General features: G+C 47.4%; 1 long non-coding RNA gene and 3 pseudogenes across 1 annotated transcript in view; 3 read left to right on the forward strand and 1 right to left on the reverse strand.

The window, feature by feature from the left end:
- LOC142434450 (uncharacterized) overlaps positions 1-14,963 on the forward strand; it is a 41,073-nt gene that overhangs the window by 15,346 nt on the left and 10,764 nt on the right. The window lies entirely within an intron of this gene.
- LOC142435158 (U2 spliceosomal RNA) lies at positions 5,662-5,801 on the forward strand (annotated as a pseudogene).
- LOC142434656 (vacuolar protein sorting-associated protein 37B pseudogene) lies at positions 7,145-7,684 on the forward strand (annotated as a pseudogene).
- LOC142434657 (S-methyl-5'-thioadenosine phosphorylase-like) lies at positions 9,570-11,918 on the reverse strand (annotated as a pseudogene).

The raw sequence follows: 14,963 nt of genomic DNA on the forward strand, positions 1-14,963 counted from the left end.
TTTAAAAATGTGATGCTTTTTTTCTCGTTAAAGTTTTTCTAAGAGTACACACTATATTTTGGTGTATGTACATGTATATACTTTGGTATGTGTATATATTTGTATCCCAAACTTACTGCCACAGAGTCGACTCTCACTCATGGTAATACTACAAGACAAGGTTTTACTTCCCTCAGTGGTTTCCAAGGCTGTAGCCCTTTATGGGAGTAGAAGCATCATCTTTCCCTGCATGGTATAACTGGTACCTTTAAACTGCTGACCTTGCAGTTAGCAGCCCAGTGCACAGCCCCCACGGGTTCCATGGTGGCATAGGGGTCATTCATTGGGCTGCTCATTCATTGGGCTGCTCACTGCAAGGTTAGCAAGCTTTTTTGTCTTCCCCCCTCCTGCCTCTAAGGTTAGCAAGCTTTTATGTGGGATCTAAGACAAGTGAAGAAAGGCATTCTGGGTAGTGGCACATCCCATCACATTAAATCACGGGCAGTATCTCATTGTCTCCCATCCCTGTATATGTATATTGTCATTTTCTTACCCTCACTCCTTTCTTATATTCCCACCCCCTTCCCATATCTCCTCCCACCTTGACCCCTGCCAACAACTGCCTTTTGATTCGTGTACAGGTTCTGCAGGAACACAAAGACGTGTTTTAGAGTTCTCATTCCTCTCAAACTGATCCATAGTTTGTTAGGATCCACACCATTGAATGTGTGTACATAGTCAATAAAATAGAGGTAGGCATCTTTCTGGTGTTCAGTGGTTGCATCCAAGAAATGCCTCATGCCATCAGTGATAGCTCACAGGTGACATCCTCTTCTGATCAGTTCGGATTTCAGGCAGTTCAACCATGGTTGAATTACGATCAGTAAAAATTGGCTTTCGTGTGAGATTATGACATCATTTGATAATTGGTGCATTCTGTGGTCACCTCTTTTTGGAATGGGCATAAGTATGGCCGTCTTCCAGTCAGTTGTCCAGGGAGCTTGCATCCTGATATCTTGGCAGGTTAATGAGTGCTTTGGGTGTTTTATCACCTTACTGGTACCCTGTCAGTTCCTGGAGGCTTGTTTTGGGCTATTGCCTTCGGGGCATCTTACGACTTCTTCCTTCCATATCTGTTCAAGCCTTTAGTTCAGTCACCCTCGGTATTCCTTCATTCCATCTTCTGATGCTTTCTGCAAAGTTCAATATTTTCCCCATAGAATCTTTCAATGATGCAGCTTGTGCCTTGAGTTTTTCTTCAGTTCTTTCAGATTGAGATATACTGTGTATACTTGTGTATGAGCCGTTTTCCAGCACATATTTTATGCTGAAACCACCGCCCCCTCCCCTTCAGCTTATACTCAAGTGAGGGTCCCACTTAAAATTTCTCCGGGCGCAGTGTGGGTGTTCTTCCGTCTCTCCCACTCATCTGCAGGCATCTGCAGCTTGTGGGTACTCTGATGTCTGCTGATATCACCCCTCTTTTTTCTCTTTTATAGGGGACTCTTACATCTTTTACCACAATCCATACATTCATTCTGGGTGTCAAGCACATTTCCACATATGTCACCATCATCATTTTCAAAGCATTCTCCTCCCACTTGAGTTCCTGATATCAGCTCCCCATTTCTTCCCCCCACCCTACCCCACCCTTGATAAGTTATAGCTTATTATTTTCATGCCTTAGATGATCCTCTGTCGCCTCTCATCCACTTTTCCATTGTTCATCCCCCTGGGAGGGAGTTATGGGTGGATACTTGTGATTGATTACCCCTTTCTCCCCCACTACCCCCTAATCCTTGTGGTAGCTCTACTCATTTTTGGCCCTTGGGAGTTTATCTATCTTTGATTCCTTGTGTTTTGGGCTGTTATCTGTAGCACTTTGCATGTTCTTGTCTAATCTGATTTGTAATATAGAATTGAGGTCATGATCTTGGGTGAAGGAGTACCAAAGAGCTAGAGGAAAATTGTGTGTTTCACCGGTGCTATACTATACCCACACTGTACCCTGACTGGCTCCTCTCTTCCTGTGAACCCTGTTAGGGGATGTCCAATTGTCCACAGATGGGCATTGGGTCGCCACTCCTTTCACCATCATTCACATTGGGTATGATTTTGTTCTGGGTCTTAGATGCCTGGTACCTGATCCCTTCGACACCTCATGGTCACACCGGCTGGTGTGCTTCCATGTGAGATTTGTTGCTTCTGAGCTAGATGGCCGCTTGTTTAATTCAAGCCTTTAAGACCCAATGTGTTAGTCTGGGGACTTTAGAGAAACAAATCCACAGAAACTCATGTATAAGAGAGTCTTTTATACAAAGGTCAACTGCACATCAAGAAAAATTTCCAACCCAGTGCTGCCCAAGCCCACAAGTCCAACATTAACTCATTAACCCATATGTCCAACACCAATCTACAAAGTCTTCCTCCATCTCCCAAAACACAGAATGATGTCAACTGCAGGAGGAAAGCCAAATCGGTGAGCGTGTAAGCATCTCAGTGCTGGCAGGGGTCTCCACACGCCTGCTCTAGTATCCAGGACTGCATTGGGGTAGGTCCATGTGGCTTCTCAGGGATGTCTTGCCTGAGGTGACTCTTGCCAGCTGGAGCAGGAACTGGCTAAGGCAGCTGCACCCTGGTCCGACCATCACAAAGCAAGAGACCCAAGAACTCGAAAGGTGAGGCTCACCAAACCATGTATCCCTCCGCCCTTCAATTAACCCCACGTGTTTATTGTGGCACAATAAACTAACTCAATTCACCCCTTGCCAACTTGGCATCTTTACATCATTCTTTAGCCTCAAAATTGCAATTAAGTAACACCTAAACCTTAACCCTATAATCCTGTGAATTTCTCCCCTCTCCCCCCACCTATGAAAGTTTGTAAGCCAACCATTTCATGCCTTTATCTCCAAATTTTGGGTATCCAATTTACATACTGCCCACATGCAGAGTCTTCATTCCAGTTGGAACTTTGTGAAGTCTGCATCCATAAACAAAGTCAAATCCGGACAGGTCATCCATGAAGTCAGCAACAATATGCACTACTTCATAGGCTCAAAAATCTCCGGCTGGTCAGGTTCTGGTCAACTCAATGTGGGCTGCCTCACTTGGCCTCCACAGGGTGCCCATTGGTTGCCTTGCCTTTAGACCATGAGCTCTCACCAATCTTCAACAAGCCTAGCCCCCTCGTGCTAGGTCATGAACTTTAGATCAGTCAGCCCGTTCTCACCTTCTCTTTTATCCTGTAAACCAAGACCACAGGTGTCAGTAACCAAACTCAACTGTCTCTTTATTGCGGCATTTCTCCCACTTCCACTCAACAAGTAGATCCAGGTGGTTACCTAGCAAACATCTCAGCCTGCCCACTGACTCCCTTTAATGTTCCATCCCAGAGAAGGGTTTTCTTCATGGTTCCAGATTTTTTCCAGTGCATGACAAAGACTACTGGTTCCTGAGTAATCCAAAGTACTGGGTGGGACATATCTTTCCATACACAGCTTTCTTTGAAGGCATGGCCTAAACCCATTTAAAGATCAAATTTTAATAGCTCAAAGCAAGTGGCTTGCAACCTTTCTATTTTCAGACTTCCCTTATTTTCCCAGAAAACACCCGAGTAAATAGTGTGGCTTTACCTGACCTCTGGCTTTGCACGCTTTGGTCCCCCTGGGTTGATTTTTGCCTCACACCCAGATCCATCACCGACTTGGTCCAGGGCAAGCGTTTGGGTATCACTGCTAGATAAATGAGAGGACTTGTTCCACTCCACTTCTGACTAGCTCAGACTGTGGACCTGGATGGTGGCAGCTGGGGGTGCATCTCAGAGATGGGGAGGAGGGGATGTCCAGAATGACCTTGGCATGAATATCCCTGCGTCCACTTTACCCAACAAAGGCCGTCAGGCATCATGATGAAGAGATGCCACCACTCCCCTGTGGCCAGTATGAACTCTGTAGGACACTCACCCCCAAACACACACCTGTGTTGCAGTGGCTCACCCATGTCCCCGGGCAGGTCGGGGCCTGGGCAGTTGAGAAAACACCTGCAGGTCCCTGTGCAATGTGGATGACATCCGGAGACTCTCCTGGGTCCTCTGCACCCACCGTTCCTGGGTTGTCCAGCTCACTCCTGGGGCATCCTCCCCACTGTCAGAGCTCAAACGGTGACTCAGTTTCCTCAGGGGACCTCAGGCTCTACCAAGGATGGTTCTGCCTGCAGGCATGGCCTCATGGTCTATGGCTCTGCCTTGATCTGCCTGGCTCCAGGTCCTGATCCCCACACACCACTGCTCTTTCAGGAGCTAGTCTCTTGTAGGAATAGAAAGCATTGTCCTACGGCCACAGGGTGAAGTCGGTCATGGATGGAGAACCAAGACCAACAGATACTTATTAGAGACTTGGGACTTAGGAGGGCAACCACTCTGAAACTCTCAGATCAAAACCCACTGCCGTCCGCACTGATTCTGAGCACCCTGTAGGACAGAGTCGACGTGCCCCTTTGCGTTCCTGAGAATATATTATTGCAGGAGCAGACAGCCGTATCTTTTTTTCCAACGAGCAACTGCTTGGTTTGAACCGATGATCTTTTGGTTTTCAGCTCAATAGATAGCTTACTTTGGCTCACACTAAGCACTGAATGTACAGAGAAGGAAGCTGGGACCTTTCTCTTGCATAGCCTCCAATCTGAGAGGGGTTCTTCTAGCTGCAGAGACTCAGAGCAGTGGCTGCAGGGGCAGATGTCCTTTCTGGCATGCTCTGGTGATGGGCTGGCCCAAACAAGACCCTGAGAACCTGGGAGTCTCCCTCCCTCCACCTGACACCTCTGCCTGTCCACGTTGTGTGCTGTGGACATGTGCCGAGATCAAGCTGTCCCACGGTCTCTTTTCCAGGATGTAGGGGTCCTCTCTTCCTCGGAGGCAAGCCTCATGTCCCCCTGTGACGTCAGTGTTGTGAGAGCACACGTGTTCATGTTGGATTGGAGAATCCGAGGGGAAATTGACCCCACAGCAGAAGTGAGCACCATGCAGCCCTGTACCTTAGGAGTATGTGAATGTGGGCATGGGGTGGAGGGTGTGGGGGTGACCTTTTGTCAGAATGACAACACTTGTTGACTTTTCTTTTTTTTAAGCATGGAAGGTTTTCTTTATTTTTTCTTAAAAATCATTTTATTGGGGGCTTGTACAGCTCTTATCACAATCCATCCATCCACCCATTGTGTCAGCACATTTGCACATTTGTTGCCATCGTCATTCTCAAAACATTTGCTTTCTACTTGAGCCCTCGGTATCAGCTCCTCATTTCCCCCTCCCTCATGAACCCTTGATAATTTATACATTATTATTTTTTCATGTCTTACACTGTCCAACATCTCCCGCCACCCACTTTTCTGTTGTCCATTCCCCAGGAAGGGGATTTTACATAGATCATTGTGATTGGTTCCCCTTTCTACCCCGCCCTCCCTCCACCCTCCCAGTATTGCCATTCTCACCACTGGTCCTCAGGGGTTCATCTGTCCTGGATTGCATGGAAGGTTTTCTGAAGCTTTAAGTCTCATTTAAATAACTTAGTATTGTGTGTTGGCTGCACTGAAAAGAGTTGCTTGCTACTTAAAAAATTAAAAAAAAATTTTTTTTGCTTGCTACTTTTTAAATGATGGTGATATATATTAATATATTTTATACTCACCATTTCTCGGCCTTTTGGCTAAGATCAAGTGTAGCATCTATCTGTTCTTATCCGTTTAATATACCTTAATACTTGATATATTAAATTTACATATTGTGTTAGGCGGGGTTATCTAGAGAAACAAAAGCAGGACACTTATGATTATATCTGAGGATAGGTTTATACAGCGAGAAGGGATATAACAGCTAATTAGTCCACACAGCAGCACAGAGGGTTCAGTTCAACTCACTTCTGTGGAACAGTAAATATACTGGAAGTCCTTCAACCCCCGTGGGCTGCTGGATCCAAGGTCAAGGAAGCAGACAGCAGAGTCCTTGGGCAAGGCAGGCAGAGTCTGCCCACAGACAGAAAGCAGCAGAGTAGGGTCCACAATCAGCAGTAGCTTGGGAGCTTAGCAAAGCCCGCCCGGATGGGATATTGGACTCAAGCAGTGCAAGATGACAGGATACACCAGCCTCAAGCTCAAGCAGTGTGCGCACCAGCAGTGTGGTGAAGCAGGTCTCAAAGGAACCTCAAACTCGAGCAACATGGTCCACATGTTGGCTGTCCCAGAGGTAGTGTAGCTCACAAGTTGAGACAGAGAGTTAGGTAAAGCAGCCGCAGGCTGGTCCGATCACCAGAAAGCAAGAGAGAAAGAAGCAGGCCTTGCAGAGCCATTGGTCTCTTTGCCCTCCAATCAAACTGTGACCTGATGAATCCCACCTGTTCCTATTGCTCACGTCGGCATAATAAACCTAACGGTTACATATATTAATATATTTCAATATATCATACTACTCTATTTTAGATGTTAATGTTTTAGATATATTTATGTATAAATTGCTATTTAAATTGGTTTGAAATATACAATTTGGTGAGCAATGATTACATTCATAATGTCTGCAACCATCTCCACTGTCGATTGTCAAAGCATTTTCATCACTCCAAACAGAATGTCACTTTTCCTTAAGCCAGTGGTTCTCAACCTTCCTAGTGCTACGACCCTTTAATACAGTTCCTTATGTGGTGGTGAATTCCCCAATCATAAAATCATTTTCGTTGCTACTTCATCACTGTCATTTTGCTACTGTTATGCATCGGGAGACCCCTGTGAAAGAGCCATTTGACTTTCTCCCCTGCCACATCTCACTGTTAACCATCAATCCCCTTTGGACTCTATTTCCTTTCTAATCCCATTCACCTCCTCTCTATCCACACCTGGGTGGCCTTCTGACCAGGCAGCACCTTTACTGCATACACCTGTTGGCCTTCAGATGCTGGCCACCTCTTCATTCCCCAGCCCTGGGCAGCCTTCAACTTGTTTCTATGAAGGTCAATGAACATTCCTTACATATACAGCGTTGTTTAAAAGAAAACGTGTGGAAACATGGGTCTACCATTGATACAGGGAAAACGAATACTAGAAATACAACATAATTTAAGATTTAGTGTGATAGAAATCCACATGTGGGCTGGAGCGGCCCGACAGCCGAGGCGCGGGGATGGCGGGCGCCGGGACCGAGGCCCGCTTCGCAGGGCTGTCGCTGATGCAGCTCAACGAGCTGCTGGAGGATGAGGGGCAGCTGGCGGACATGGTCCAGAAGATGGAGGAGACGCAGAACCTGCAGCTCAGCAAGGAGATGACTCTCACTAGCAACCGGAGCCTGGTGGAAGGGAACCTGCTGTAGCAGCCCCAGCTGGACTCACTGAGAGCCAGCCTGTGCCAGAAATGCCAGGAGTTGCAGCTGCTGTTTGAAGCCTATCAGATAAAGAAGATCAAACTAGACAGACAGTCCAACAGTGCTTCCTTAGAGACTCTCCTGGCACTTCTTCAAGCCGAAGGGGCCAAGATTGAGGAAGACACGGAGAACATGGCAGAGAAATTTCTGGACGCAGAGGTGCCCCTGGACTCCTTCATTGATGTCTATCTGACCCGATGGACACGGGCGCACATGAGCAGAGTGAAGATGGAGAAGCTCCAGGAGCTGGTGCTAAAGGGGCAGAGACTCCCGCCCTACCCCCCGGGCTTCATCCTGCAGTGAGCGCCAGCCTACCCAAGGTCCGGCTGCACATCTGGTGTGAAGTGGTGGGTCTGTGGGCAGTGGTTTTGTTCACGGCTGTGCAGGCTGGTGTCACTTGGGCTTGTCCGGCTGCAGAGCCGTCTAGACATCATTGTGACAGAGCCTGGCTCCCGCCCTGTGCCCTCCCAGTGGACTGGTGTCTGTGCAACTGGGGGCGGGTGGGCACTGCCCTGCCTTTGGCTCCTTTCCTGGTTGCTTCCTGGCTCTTTTCCTGGTTGCTTCCTGGAGAGCCATTCGGGGAGTGTCTCTGGCCTGGCAGGGGCCCCTCAGCCACTCCTATCCTGAGCCCCCAATCCGGTCACTTTCCGAGGCCTCAGGGCCCTGGCAGTTCATGCTGGGTGCGAGCTGGACTCAGGACAGATGGGTGCCCTGTTGGCTCCTAGCCACACACACTCCCCAAATGTTTTTACTGCGTGGGTCTCTGTCCTCTTTTGTATTGCTGGGCAAACCAAGTTTTTTTTTGACATTCACACAACCATTCAGGGAAACTTCATAAACTGTGCAGCTCTTGCTCTGCACAGACAGGTGCAGCCGGAGGGGGTGAGGGGGCTGTGCCATGCCTTAGCGCTGCCTGGGCCTGGGAGCAGCGACCCCACCCCCAGGTGCCTTGTGGGGGCCTCTGCTTTCAGGGGATGTGCGCTGGTCTGTGCTCCTGGGGTGGTATTGGAGGCCTGCCCTGTCCGCTTGAACTAGGATCCTCTTAGCCAGCATTCCTGGCCCTGGGGAGTGGGCTGGAGGGGGACAGGGGTTTTTGGATCTGAGGATGCCCAGACTTCCCCCTCAGGGGGTCCCACACCTGGATACTTAGTGGTGGGATCTCTGCCTGCCTTCTCCTGCCACCCAGCAGGCAGCATGTGAGCGATCTCCATCTGGTTGGCACTTTCCAGAGTGACAGGCTCTTGCAGGGCAGGTGGCGGGGTCCTCTGACCTGCCCCTGGAAATTGAGCTTTGCTGTATCGTGTGTCACTTTTTCAAATAAGCCTCTGTAGGATGAGTCATTGCCATGCCAATCGGGCTCAGCCAACCCAGCCTCCACCCTCCAGTCGGTGCCACTCACTCCTTGCCGGCCTGGCAGTGGAACCGGTGCCAAAAGCACACATGAGGTAGCTGGCTTTGTGCAGGACCCCGGCTGCCCCTCCACATCCAGATCCAGGCGGGGCTCTCAAGTACAGAGACCAGACTTCCCGCAGGAAACAGGTTCCGGGAAAAGCACTGGAGGTGGTTGCAGGGCACATCTCAGTCTCTGCCCGGCACCAGCAGCAGTGCAGGAGACTTGTCTGGGGACATTGGGAATGGCAGAAGACCGCCGGTCCCGAGCGTATGGAGGACAGTGGGACCATCACCATGTGCTGGCCGACCAGTGGAAGCCGCTTGTGTTCTGTGGGTCTTTTAAATAAATGTAGAATTCCCCCCCCCCCAAAAAAAGAAATCCACATGTAACTGGGAACATACTTCCCTTGTGAAAATATCCCTTTTAAGCATAACCATCAGGGATGTCCCGACTCAGGAATGGTACACAGGACACCTGAAACTTCCAGGGAGGGTGGTCCAATGGCCCCAGGATAAATGTAGGTCTAGGGAATTTCCCAACCATCAGTGTCTGTGTGTTTCATTGATGCTTTACTGCACCCTGGTTGACTCATCCCGTCCCTGTGGCCCCTCTGTGGGGGGTTGTCCCATTGCCTACAGATGGGCTTTGGGTCTCTGCTCCAACCCCCCTCGTCCTCAACAATGTTTTTGTTGGTTTGTTTGTTAAGTGTCTTCTGATGCCCATGATCAGTCCCGATGAAGAATCACCTTCTTAAAGAGAACTCCAGCGTTCTGTGTATCCATGAACAAGCCTCTTTCACACGGAAATAAAAAAGTCACTTCCATGTCTCTGCAATAAAACTAAAAACTGGGCTGCATTCTTCAGTGTATGGAGTTGTTTCAGACCGTTCTAGGGACCCTACCTGAGGTCTGGCAGTCAGGAATAAACTTTTGTCCTTGTAGCATTTTCTTCAGGGCCTTTAAGACCTGCGGAAATAGCCTGCTCAGTCCTTCCAGTGAGCGTTCATCCGTTACCATGGCGATACTTGGATAGCAAATTCCAGCCTCTTTAGCAAGAATCACTGCTGGGACAGTAGGTCAGGTTGATAACCATTCACCCCTGCAGCCTCACCCCCGGGTACAGAACTTGAAGGATCCAGTTTGGGAGCTAAACTGGGCCCCCACCATTGTGACCATGGTCCCCTTCAAGTGGAGACATCGGAGTCCTGGTTTCTTGGAAGTTTCCCTGGGGATTTCTCATCTTGCTTTTGGAATATGGCATGGAATTAGCTCCCATCATAGAAGGTCTAAGACCTCGTGGAGGTCCTCTCTATGCACGGATTGGTGATGATGATGTCCCTGGGCTGTATCTCCTCCCTCAGGTCACTGTGACATGTGTACAATCCTTCTCCTTCAGAGCCCAGACATTTGCCTGGAAGTTGACTTTGGAAGGCTTGACCCTGTGCTGCTGCCTGTGCCCCCAAGGTTACAACCAATGTTTTCTGTTTTCCAAAGTTAAGGAATCAAGTGGCTTGCCAAACGGAGTACCCACATATTTTTTAGTTTGTCCATCTAAAATCCCTGGGTCTTCCAGTCTATGTCCACCAATGATTCCAATTTTTAAAAATAATTTTATTGGGGGTTCTTATAACAATCTATACATCCATTGTGTCAAGTACATTTGTACATATGTTGCCATCATCCCTTTGAAAACATTTTTTTCTACTTCAGCCCTAGGTATTAGCTCATTTTCCCCTACCTCCCCCATCCACATGAACCCTTGATAAATTATAACTTATTATTATTTTCATATCTTACACTGTCAACTGTCTCCTTTAACCCATGTTTCTGTTGTTCATCCCCCTGGTGGGGGGGGGGGTGCTAAACATTGATCATTCCTATCAGTTCCCCCTTTCTCCCCCTTCTCCCCACCCTCATGGTATCGCTACTCCCATTATTGTTCCTGAGGAGTTTATCTGTCTTGGATTCAATGTGTCGAGAGTTCTTATCTGTAGCAGTGTACATGTTCTGGTCTAGCTGGATTTGTAAGGTAGAACTGGGGTCATGATAGTGGGGTTGGTGGGGGGAGGAGCATCAAAGGACTAGAGAAATGCTGTGTTTGGTGGGTGCTGTACTGCACTCGGCTGCCTCATCTCTTCCTTGTGGCCCTTCTGTGGGGGGATGTCCAATTGCCTACAGGTGGGCTTTGTGTCTCCACTGTGCACTCCCCCCTCACTCACACGGATATGATTGTTTTGGGTCTTCTGATATCTGATACCTGATCCCATCAACACCTAGTGATCACACCTGTTGGTATGCTTCTTCTATGTGGACGTTGTTGCTTTTCAGCTAAATGGACACTTTGCTTAACTTCAAGCCTTTAAGATCCCAGAAGGTGTATCTTCTGATAGCCAGGCACCATCAGCTTTCTTCATCACATTTGCTTATGCACCCATTTTGACTTCAGTGATCATGTCGGGAAGGTGAGCATCACAGAATTCCAGGTTATTAGAATAAAATATTCTTGCATTGAGAGAGGGCTTGAATCCCAATGTCTCTCTGGTACCTTGATGCTAAACATATACGTACATAGACCTATATCCCTAGTATATATATTAACATATTTACATATATCCACGCCTATAGTTATAACTCTATAAATGTCTTTTGCCTCCTAGTTCTTTCTCCTATTTCCTTTTACTTTCCTCCTATCCACTATCATGCTTGACCTTCATTTGGCTCTCCGTAATTCCTCTTGGCTACACTGCATTTGATCAAACCCCACCAGACATTCTACCCCCTCCTCACCATCGATTTTAGATCACTTATGATTCCCTTGACCCTGGGTTTGTCGGTTCCCTCCTCCCTTCCTCTCACCTCCCCTTCTCCCCAGTCACCCTGAAACCTTCGGTCCTGTTGTTTTCGCTTCGGGATTGTTTATCTTGCCTATCAGATAGATAGACATGAAAAAAAGGAGGGAAGGGGGGCGACTGTAGCCCATAAATAGTTCCAGGTATGTCTGCTGACCTTTATATATGTTTTCCAATTGAGTCTGATGAGGTGCCAAGCCCTGCCCTCCAAGTCTGAAGTCTATTTTTGGGATTCCCTGGGGACTTTGTTGGTTTATTCCAATCTTAATGGCCCTGGTGGTGGCAGCAGAAGGCATGACTGCAGCAGGCAGGGCATTCCGTCTCTGTCCACCTTCAAGGAATAGCTGTGGTGTGCTCAGCCAAGCAAGAAGAATAAAAAGCAAGTTCAAACTGGGATGCTGGGGTGAGCAGTTTGGAGTCCCAAAGAGGAGGCTTTCTACTCCTCTACACAGTTACCCTCTTGAAAGCCAACAGAGGCAGTCCTCGCCTGTCTTACATGGGATATCTATGACTCAGGATCGACTTCATGGTGCTGAGTGAGTTTTGAGAATATTCATGAAAAGACAGCTCTGTGTTTTTATTTTTTATAATCACACAGTAAGGACCCGGTGTCACAGGAATGCCTTCCCATCTACCCTTTGTTTTAGCTGTTTGAGTGTGTCTTCTTAGAGAGATGCATGAGACAAGCAGACAGACAGAGACCAAGAGAAGCAGAAACAAAGGGAGACAAAGCAGAGTGTGAGCTCGATCCCAAGAAGTGAAGCTCTATTTGTACAGAGGCACAGCATAACTCATGGAATGCTAGGTCCCAGACAAGATGAACAAGGTAGTAGACTGAGCAGTCAGCTGGGGTGCTACTAGAAGGGTTACCCGACCTGACATCAAACAAACAAACAAAAAACAGACAGAGAGGGAGGAGCCTTTTAGACAGGTGGGGTGGATACATGGATGCCAATCTGGAAAAAGATCTCCTCAGAGGTCGAGGTTAAAAGTCAACATGTTCCTGGCAGAGTGAAGTGTGAAACTGAGTATGATGATGACATATTACTCTCCCAAGGTCATGGCAATGAGGATAGACAGTTGGGGGCTCAGGCCTAGTCAAAAATAATTTCTTTTTGATATGTTAATGTAAGACTGGCTCCAGTTAGGTGAAGTGAAGATGTCCCAAATGACTAACTTCCCCACTACAATGTCCCTGCTATCTCCCCCATTCCTCCCCTCGCGATAGTCCCTCAAGTCTTTTTATTTTTTTATTTTTAGTTTCTCAAGTCTCCTCTCTCTCTCTCTCTCTCACTGCTATTGAGTCAATGCTGACTCATGGCAACCCCACAGGACAGGGCAGAGCTCTGTCCCTGTGGGTTTCTGAGATGGTAACTGTTTGCAGGAGTAGAAAGCCTTGTTTATCTCCTCCCCTCACATCCTAGGGTTTTGCAATTTGCTGCGATGTCTTACAGAACCCAGGAGCAGTTAAGGAAATGGCTCATGTGTTTGTGGGAGCTGGTTGGTCCCAATCTGAACCTGTTTTTCAGCAGTGTTCCAGGGTCACCTGCCATCTGATTGGTGATCCTCCCCGGTGACGCAGCACCAGTTTTTGACACACATTAAGGCTGGAATGGGAGATCACAAGGATGGCTTTGACGGAGACGTGGTCTTTCCTTTCTGCGGGCCTAACCACCAAGGAAACAGAGTGTTGGCTTGAGTCACATCTTGTAGTTAACTAGATTCAATAAAAATCCTGGCTTAATGCTGCCACGTGGCCATACTTGGTTACTTTCTGAAAAATGGTATTATATCCACAGGTATAGAGGATGGAATTTGCACCACAAGAAAGGAGGGCTTTGGCTAGAAGGACCATATTAATTGAGTAACTCCATCTCAGTCTCTTAAGAGAGATCTCTGCTGGTCCTGTCAGATTCCATTGGCTGAAGGCAAGACCATGGGTGACGCCACGCCTTTTCTCAGAAGCAGATGGACGGAGGCTCTCAAAAGAGCTGAAACAGCTGCGAGATGGTTCGATGAAGCTGGAGAAATTTGATACGTTTGGCAAACAGTAAACAGGAGATCCTGAAGTTGCTGGAGCGAGAGCCCGTGTGGTGTGGTGGATCAGGAAAGAAGGGGGCGTCTCTAGAGCTGATGGAAAGGGGCAGCCCTTTCACTGAGACACAGGGATGTCAAGCCCTGGGTGGGTGTGGGAGTTCAGTTTGGAAGGGAGAAGTAGGAAATTGAGGAGGTCCCTGCCTGGATTTCTCCAAATGTATTCATTCATTTATTTACTCGGTCATTAAGAATCAGTTATGGACTTCCTACGATATACGGACATCAAGTGCACTAACAGTTGCAACCCCCTTTCCAACGCTCCCATACTAAAATTCCACCAACCGTGTAACACAGTAGTTGAGACACCCGTGTCAGGACCAAATACAGGTATCATGGTTTCAACTACTTCCTATCTAGGTCAAGTAGATTGTGTCACAAGGAAACTGGATTCTGATCTTTAGTTCAAACACAAGCCAATGAGGTCGGATTTCCCGTCTGGGACCATCTGCGGCCAGGGCAGATCTTACAAGTTAGGACACTCTCCTTCAGACTGGCCATGAGACATACACCAGTCATAAGGTTTGAAGCCTTAATGATTGTTACTTTCTGAACTTCCGGCTAAAAGGCTGGGGGTTACACCGAATGCCGTTAGAATACTAGCCTCAGGATCGGGGTTACCAGCTCCAGACTTTCAAGCCTCTTTCTGGTTCAACAGCTTATGAGAAACTATGAAAAAGTGATCCCCCACAATGGCCTAGACATATCCCAGTAAACAAAGAATAAAATAATTAAATATAAATTAAAAGATTCATGGAACAAGGTCTGGACGTCCCAGTGCAGAGATTCCAGGTTCTGTGGACATGCTACATGGATTTTTAAAAAAATTTACTGGCATGTAACTCATTTACCATACAATTTAATGGCTCAAGTATATTCAAATGAGTTGTGCAATCAATACCACAATCAATTGTATTAGTTTCTTCATTCATGTACCCTTATTAGTTCTTCTATTACCCTCAACCTCTCCCGCCATAACCCTAAGGAACTATTAATCTACTAACTGTCTCTACGAATTTAACAACCTGGTCTTCACATAAAGAAAATCACACGAAAACGTTAATGCTGACAAATGACAGGAAAACCTCTAACAGAAATAAGTTAATCAAAACTGTGAGCACTTCAAAATGGGTCCAATGGGAAGACAAATGACAATGTGCTCAGTTTTAACCTAACAATCACTGCAGTCATCCGTTTTGCAATGCCCTCTGAGAGCAAGGCTATTCTTATGCCTGGTCAATGGTCAG

The sequence above is a fragment of the Tenrec ecaudatus genome, chromosome X, assembly GCF_050624435.1.
Source record: "Tenrec ecaudatus isolate mTenEca1 chromosome X, mTenEca1.hap1, whole genome shotgun sequence".
NCBI lineage: Eukaryota > Metazoa > Chordata > Mammalia > Afrosoricida > Tenrecidae > Tenrec > Tenrec ecaudatus.